The 8,396-nt window shown below is 43.0% G+C and overlaps 1 protein-coding gene across 1 annotated transcript in view; it reads right to left on the bottom strand.

Moving 5' to 3' along the window:
* Window positions 1-1,448: 1,448 nt before the first annotated feature.
* Window positions 1,449-8,396, bottom strand: part of ATOH8 (atonal bHLH transcription factor 8) — a 30,770-nt gene continuing 23,822 nt past the window's right edge. Inside the window, exon 2 of the transcript XR_007773585.1 lies at window positions 1,449-2,792. The gene's annotated coding sequence lies outside the window, so the exon portion shown is untranslated. The remainder of the gene's footprint in view (window positions 2,793-8,396) is intronic.

Here is an 8,396-nt window from a genome sequence, read left to right as displayed (position 1 = left end):
CAGAAAAAACTCCAGTGCCTTATCTGCACTATGTTTTTAGAGTGGCATAGCTCACGTATGTTAGTTATCCCGTGGTCAAAACTCACAGTCATTCTCAGTGAAGACATGGCTTAGGGCTATCAATGTCAGTGGTGTTGTAATGCGGTGGTGTTGGGCAGTAACTATTGTAGTTCCCTAGTTTTAGGTAAATGTAACCCATTGAGAGCCCAGAGAAGAGCTGAGTGAACATCTACAAAATATTTTGTGGACATTTGAAGACCTGACATTGCTTCTGGCTGTACTCCATTAGTATTAACTTTTGGCGAACATTCTTCTGCAGGACTTTATGGCAGGAGCAGCACATTTAATGTGAGTGCTAGAGAATATTAGAAGAAAGTGAGTTTTGGAGTTTGTAAGTCTGAATCCTGATTTTGCGTCCCACCTAATCAGAGCACATGCAATACCATGTGACCTAGCTATCCAACCAGAATGCAGCAGCACAGCTCAGCTTGTGACTCCTGCATATTTGCAGCAAATTGCTCAGGCACTAGTTCCTGAAAAAGAACTATTAGCAAGTAATGAATAATGAATAATTAGTAACTAACACACCTTACAAAATGGTGAACCCCTTCTGGACAATTTGTGATCAGAAAAGGAAACTAAATTTCTTTTAAAAGTGCCCACTCTGAATTTTTCACGCAACTCTACTCCAGATCAAACAGAGAACTGGCTGTGCTACCCCAACTACAACTAAAACAGCAGGGGCTGTGTCAGTTTTATCTCCCACCAGTGGTTCCAAGCTAAATTCTGTGCATTTACCCAATGGGAAGGCAGGTTTACTGCTAACTGAAGCAGAGTTTTTCGCTAGGCCCAAGAGCAAAACTTCCGTCAGCACCCTCAGATACCCACATTCGCTCATGTTGTGGTGTTCCCTCCTCCCTGCCCCTCAATCTTCAATTCCTTCCCAGTTTCTCCCTCAGGTTAGTTAATTTTCCTCTATTGTACCAAATCCATCAGTTCATACCTCCCCCTCCCATCTTCCTGGTATCTCTCAGCAGTGGGTCTTCAAAGCTGCAGCAATTCCCTCCAGTAGCCCTATAGTGATTGCTGATAACACCCCACTGGAGATTTCTGGGTGGTTGTTTCACTTCTGGTAGCATTGCTCAAGTATGCTGTGACTCCGAAGCACTGTGTGGGCTTTGGGAGATGTATTTACTTCCCGTTCAAGGGTGTATCATGCAAGGGCGCCTCAGGCATTTCAACTGGGAACTCTCTCATGCCCTCACTGGAAACCTGCATTCCAGTGAACAAGCCCTCAACCCAGAGTCCAGTGCTCAGTCACGGAGGGTCAGACGCTCTTCAGGGTGGATACCATGCAGCCACTCAGCCTTCATAAAGCGCCACAAAAGCCAAGAGTGATCTCTTTAAGTTGGTGAGCTCATACAGAAAAATAAACAGATGGCAACTGATGAGTTCAGGATTTTGTATTGATATCAGGTCAATGGTTTAGTAGCACACAGTCTGATCTCCCCTCTGCACACATGCTTAATTCCTGCTGAGGTTGCTAAGAGTTACATGTTCATATAATGAAGAGCCTCCCCTCCCCCATGCAACTCCAGACATATACACACAGGGCCAGATTAAGATCTGTTACACTGGAGTAAATCAAGCGTAAGTAAACCTGATTTACACTAGTGTAACTGAGATCTGAATCTGTCCCCTGAGGTATAACCTTTATCCTTAAGTGAAAATGAAACAGGTTAATCTCCTTTCTTTACAAACCCATATTCTTTTAGTCTGACACTGAATTCTGTCCTCCACCACTAGCAGATGTCTTGCATATGAACTGCATTACCTATAAAGTTTGCTTACTCCAAGCAAATGGTTCTTAATTTTTTTACTTCAATTTGAAGCGAAAAATACAGTATAGGATTCAAATGCCTTTGCATTACATGGGTTTTTAACTACTTAAAAAAAAACCAGCCAAAAATGACTTCTCAAAACTGAAGGAAACAACTACTGAATTGTTTTGCTAAACACCATGCTGCCTATCTGAACTGTCTTACTGATTTTTTTTTATTGCTTTACGTGGCACTTTTTATTTATTGATATATTTATATTTAAAAAGCATAGATCTGGTTTCAGCTCTCACTTTGTGTCACTATTTCTACCCTATGCACATGTTTCCCAGCAGGAAGAAAACCAGGTAATTGCCAAAGAAGTAGAACAATGAAATCGCTGAAAGAAAGAGAGATCAACTCTGGAGCAAGTGTTGGTGTGTCCTGGCTTTTTCCGGCTGTGAATGCTGGTTCCAGGGCTGCAAGTAGATAGATATGAACAGGAGAAAGAAAAGAGGAAACTTTTAGAGAAGGATTCAGAAATTCAGATTTGTCACTGATTGAACTGGCCCACTCAACATTACCTAAATGGAATTTCTGAGTTTTCTTTGGCTCAAGGATTTAACATTTAAGGCAAAACTAGACACAGTGTAGAAGCTCCATCGAGTCTTTGGCACAACAGCTACAACAACAACAAAATGACTGTACAATATGAGCCGAGAGCATAACATTTCCCAGTTAAGCAAAGGGAAAAGTGCTAAATAAATTGCACATACTAAAAGGTGGCTGGCTTAAAAAAAAAAGGCATCTCCATTTTCTTTTTCAGAGATTGAGAAAGTCCCACTGCCAACTGTTGTCTTGAAAAGGGGTCTTTGCAAAAAGCTGCAGTCTTCATCTGGATCATGCAACCTTTGCCAAGAATGGATGGAACTCTGATTGGAAAGTCTTCTGAATCCTCCCTCCTGGTTATTACTCCTGGAAAGAAATGACACATCACAGTGGTAAACAGATTGGTGAATGGGAGATTCTTTCAATGACACCAGGTGCTTGTTCTTTGAAGGCCCAATCCTGTGTCTATAAAAGTCCATCGCAGTGCTCTTCCCATTTTCTTCAGTGGGGCAGGATCAGGCTTACTTGCTGTGAGAAGGAAAGGTTAGGTGAACTCAGCAAAACCTGAATGATATGGTGTCTCAAGGATAGAAGCACAGAACGTTAAGGGCCAGATTCTGCTATCGCTATTCCCAATGAGTAGCCTCTTACTGAGCAGGGTGTCCCCTTGAAATCTGTGGGGCAGATGGTGAATCCCAAGCTCACACTACTAAGCAGTCGCTCTCGGGGGGCGCCCAGGCTCTGGCTGACTTCAAAGCTTCATTGTGAGTAAGGAGTTCACAGGCCATTTCAGAGAGCGACATACTGCTCAGAGAGAGCCAGGGTGGCAGAATCATGCCTGGATCAGATTCTTGTTGAGCTGGTTCAAGTTTTTCATGAGTCTTTTTTTTTTTTTAATGAAAAATGACCTTTTAAAAAAATACTATTCCATGAAAAGTATTTTTTTAATGTTTGATTTTTCATCCAAAAGAGTAAAACTATTTTTTTTCATATTTTGTTTTTTCCCACCTTTCCCCCTGCCCTTTCTAGTGACAAAATGGAAAAAAAATGGGGGGAATGAGGAAAAAGGGAAGTGAAAAGAGGAGTCCCCTTCTCCCAGCAAACTGAAAAATGTTGGGGAAAATCGTTTTAGATTTTTTTGAAAAATATACTTATTTTTTCACGCAACTCTCTTCATTCCCCCCGACTTGTCAATGCTTCTGCCCCCACACTTTCTCTTCTTCCCCATCACCTTTCTTTCCTCCTATAAATTTCATTCTCTCCTCCCCCACAAATCCTCTCCATCTCTTCTTTCTCCTTCCTGACCACTGGACTCACAGCGGCAAGCCCCAAAGTCCCATGGTAAAATTCAGGGCTGTCTTGCCAGTTGTGTTTCCCACTTTCGCATGCACAAACTAGGGGTTCCCCTAGGCCATGTGCCAGATGGGTCCCCAAAAGCAAATTTATGCCGAAAATGAGAATTTATTTGCAAAGCATGAAATTGTAGATGCTCAGATACCACAGTGATGGGCGAGGCCTCCGAGCTTGGGTAGAACAGAACAGAACAGAATGGAGCTTGGGAGCCACAATATCCTTGCCTAAGAGGGAATAAAGCAGCTTGGGATGTGGAAAACCCATGTTTGAATCCCTACTCTGCCAGATATAGAGCAGGGACTTAAATTTGAGTCTCCCACATCCTATGTGAGTGCCCTAATCACTGGGTGTAGAGTCAATCTCTCATTGAGATGCCTTTGAAAATCCTATTAAGTGCCCATCTTCAGATTTACAAATTCATTCCAGCTCTAAGTCACTTTTAAAAATGAGACTTTGGATCCCAAGTCACTGAAGCACTTTTGAAAGTTTTACCTTGATAGTTAGTGACACAAAATAAAAAACCCGTAAGAACAGCTGCGGTGGGTCAGACTAATGCTCCACCTAACCCAGAATCTGGTCTTCTGACAGTGGCCAGGTGTGGAAACCCTGCAGTAGTAGATGTGGGATGATCTGCCCCTTGCATTAGGTCTCATCCTGATCTCATGTCCTTAGAGATTGGCTTAAACCCCGAAGCATGAAGTTTAATATCTTTCTATAAATTTTGTTGTCATTAACTATGATAACTCTGGATAGTCTTGATACCCATATAAGGGTCCAGTCCTTTTTTGAATTATGTCAAGTTCTCTGCCTCCAATACTCTCTCCACGGCAGTGACCTCAACTGCACATTGAGCAGAGGTTTTTACTGAGCTGTCAATAATGATGCCCATGTCTGTCTTGAGCCTTAAAGATAGCCCTTATAGGGCTTCATAGAGCTTATCACTGAAGAGTGGGGGCTTTCTCTATTCCTGACCTAGACAAATCCCAAACCAGTGACATGTCTGCTTTGAAATAGGCATAAGACACAAAAGATAAAACTAGTGATGCTGGATCAGACCCGAAATATACCAACTCTTGCATCTTGCCTCACTGTCTGGCAACAAACAACTCCAGAACAACAGGTCCACAGTGCACCCAGCCCATTGTGCAGTGTTCTGCATGGAAGGGAAAATCACCCTGGATTAGCCAAACAGCTGATTGTGCTCAAAGCATAACTTCCAGAAAGGCCTCCAGTCTGATTTGAAGATATCAAGAAATGGAGAATCCACCATTTCCCTGGATAGTTTGTTTCAACATTTAATCACCTCGCTGCTGGAAATCTGAATTTGTCTGGTTTGACCATTCAGTCAATGGTTCTTGTTATGTTTTTCTCTACTGGATCAAAGAGCCCTTTAGAACATGATATTTTCTCCCAGTGAAGTACTGGTGCACTGTAATCAAGTCACTTCAGAATCTTCTTTCTGATAAGCTAAACAGACTAAGTTGTAAGGTATTTTCTCCTGCCCTGAAATCATTTTTTGTGGCTCTTTTCTGCATCCTATCCAATTTTTCAGGATTGCATGCTATATCAGGGATGTTATAAGGGTATCAATATTTTCTTTTATATTAGCAGTATTGGAAGCTGCGTGTGTGGCCATTTGCTACTGCATACTGTGCAAGCCCCTTTAAATTTCCCCTTTTGTCCTGTATATGTGGGTATACAATGCACATCAGGGCTCATTCTTGCAATAAGGTCCATGCAGGCAAACCCAGGTGCTAGCGCAGAGATGGTTTGAAGTCACTAGGGCACTACATGTATGCAGTGATCTGACCACACAGAACTCATTGCAGGGCCAGGGCTAAGGTTATCTTAGAAGTGGAGCATTTCCTATTAACAGATCTTGAGCCCATCTTTAAAACTAAAGCTTGGCTTCAAGCTGCAAATTTGTATCATGCATCTGGATTTTTAACACCCCAAAGTTTGGGGCAATCTGGATCCAGGGTTTTAATACAGCCCATTACAGAGCTACTGGCTAATTGCTAAAATTAGATTCAGTCTTGGTTCAGATTGTGAAAACTCTCATATTCCAGGGTTCTGGTCAGTTGCATCTCTGTTCAAAATATTTAACAAAGCCATCACATAAATACAATTAAATTCTTCACAATACGCATTTGTTTGTTTTCTACACTGAAAAAGAAACAGATGCCTCCCTAAAGTTCTTTATGGCAATGAAAACACAAAGAAATAGGAGAAATTACTCAGTTAAACATTCTTTTAACAGATTAAATGGTAACATCAAGCGCTCAAAGTGAAAACGTTTTTGGTGCCACTCAAAATGTTTTTTGGTTCTTGATGAGAATGAAAATGTAAGGATTTGACTAGGGAGAGGCAGAATCTCTTATTTTAACAATGATGGGCTCAGTTTTCAAACTTGGGTCTCCAGTTTGGGATCTGAGCACTCTCCTCAACATGGAGATGCTCACATCAGCTCTCATGGCACAGAAATGGTGATTTGAGTAACACAATGTAGAACAAGTGCCCTAATTTAGTTTTGGAAATCTGAAAGTTGTGATCTGAGTTTTTTAATAAATTAGTTTTTGCTGGCAGGCAGGCAGGCAGGCAGACAATTGTATTTACCTTAAACTATTTGGTAGGAAAATCACCTCTTATTCTGTGTCTGTCAAACAATCAAGACATTTTATGACACTAAGTAAATATAATTATTAATAATTACCACAACAACATTTGGTTGCTTAAAGACTACTTCATTCCTTATGGAATCAAAACATAAAACAGGAAAGGGGGCAGGGAAACCCTGGAGAAATGAACTACCTCAGTAATGGACAGCAGAAAAATGGATTCTCTTTGAATCCCATGCTGTAACATGTAACAGCAATATTAGTAAGCTAGACCTTTTCCATTGCAGAAATGAATTATTAGCAATAGTCTTTGGAGAAAACAAAAGGGAACAAAGTAGGGAACCTTGCTGCCTGGACATCAGAGGGGTTCTGCTTGGAAACAGGCTTGCAGGACTGGCAGCCTCAGATTCTAGTCCAAAGCCCACTGAAGTCAATGGCAAGACTCCTCATGCCTTCAGAGGGCTTCGGATTGCTGAATTTTGTCAATTAGTAAACAAATTGGATCATAACAGGTTCTGCATTCATTTGTTTTGACCCAAGGTCCTTTATATATTACCATGTAATGCATGATTAATAGATGTTGTGCAATGCTGCTTAAGGAATAGGAGATCTCCCTGCAGGTCTTTGCTATGAAATCTTTGCTGAGAGGCAGGGAAGGCCAGTGATATTTACGTGCAAATGAATGGATTGGCCAAGTGCAGATAAATGACGTTGTGAATGCAAAAGGAAGGCATTCTATGTGATTTGATGTTGTAGGAGCTTTGTAAGTTACACTGGCATTCCACTGATTCAGTGTAGCTACCAGGGCCGGCGCTTCCATTGAGGCGAACTAGGCAATCGCCTAGGGCACCAGGATTTTCGGGGGGTGGCATTTTGCTGGGGGGGGGGGTGGCAGGCGGCTCCGGTGGACCTGCCACAGTCTTGCCTGCGGAGGGTCCGTTGGTCCGCGGCTCCAGTGGAGCTGCCGCAGGCACGGCTGCGGCAGCTCCACCGGAACCATGGACCAACGGACCCTCCGCAGAAATGGCTGCAGGAGCTCCACCGGAGCCGCAGGAGCGGCGCGCAGGGTGGCGAAATGGCCGTGCGCCTAGGGCGCGAAAAACTCTAGTGCCGGTCCTGGTAGCTACTCCTCGTTTGCAGTGGTCTAAGTCAGATCAGAATCAGGCTCACTTGTTTCCCAGCCCTTCCTCTCTTCTCACAGTAGTCAGAAAGTTCTAAGGCTGATTTAATTAATAACTCACATGGAAGTCCCCTAATTCTTGAACTTGACAATTTGACTTAGCAAACGGGCATTGTTGGGAAGCATTTAAAATGAAGTGGTTTCGATAGACCAAGATGCCAGTGGAATCTGGTTGGTTTGTGTTCATTAACTTCCACATAAATGAGGGCCAAACCCTAGACCCAGTGCACAGGCTATGTAAAAGAGACGTGTGTGCAGGAGATACGTGGAGAAGTCAGGGGAGAATCCTCAACACCAGGCTGTGGAACCTACAGTTACAGGAGACCATGCAGCTGCTGTATTCCCTCTTAAGCAGGGATATTGTGGCTCTTTAATAGATCTACATAGATCACCAGCCTTGCTCTTGTCTATCCTCTGCTGGGCATAGGGACAGCCTGAATTGCTGTGCTTATTGGCACTTGGGGTATGTGTGCGGGCTCTCCACATGCTATCTTTTATGCAGCGGAAAGACTCCAGTGCTAGCCTTTTGCTCAACATCATTGCAGCTTGAGTTATTGATGGAGCAGAAGGGATGTGATCTTGAAACCCAGCGGGGCCAGTGCAAATGTGAGGAGTGCAGCAATGGAATCCATAGAGAGATGCTGGAGCCGTGAGAATCCACTGCCTGCAAAGGGCAAGGGAACTTACTTGGACTCCACGCCCTTACTGCCCCTCTTCTACAGAGAACAAGATCAATGATGGCAACTAGGATCACTTACAGCATCCAGGTGCTAGACCAGTTCAAGACAGAAGAACCGCTGGAGCATCTTAAGTTAATGC

The sequence above is a fragment of the Gopherus flavomarginatus genome, chromosome 3 (assembly GCF_025201925.1).
Source record: "Gopherus flavomarginatus isolate rGopFla2 chromosome 3, rGopFla2.mat.asm, whole genome shotgun sequence".
Lineage (NCBI taxonomy): Eukaryota > Metazoa > Chordata > Testudines > Testudinidae > Gopherus > Gopherus flavomarginatus.
This window is presented reverse-complemented; position numbering and strand designations above follow the sequence as displayed.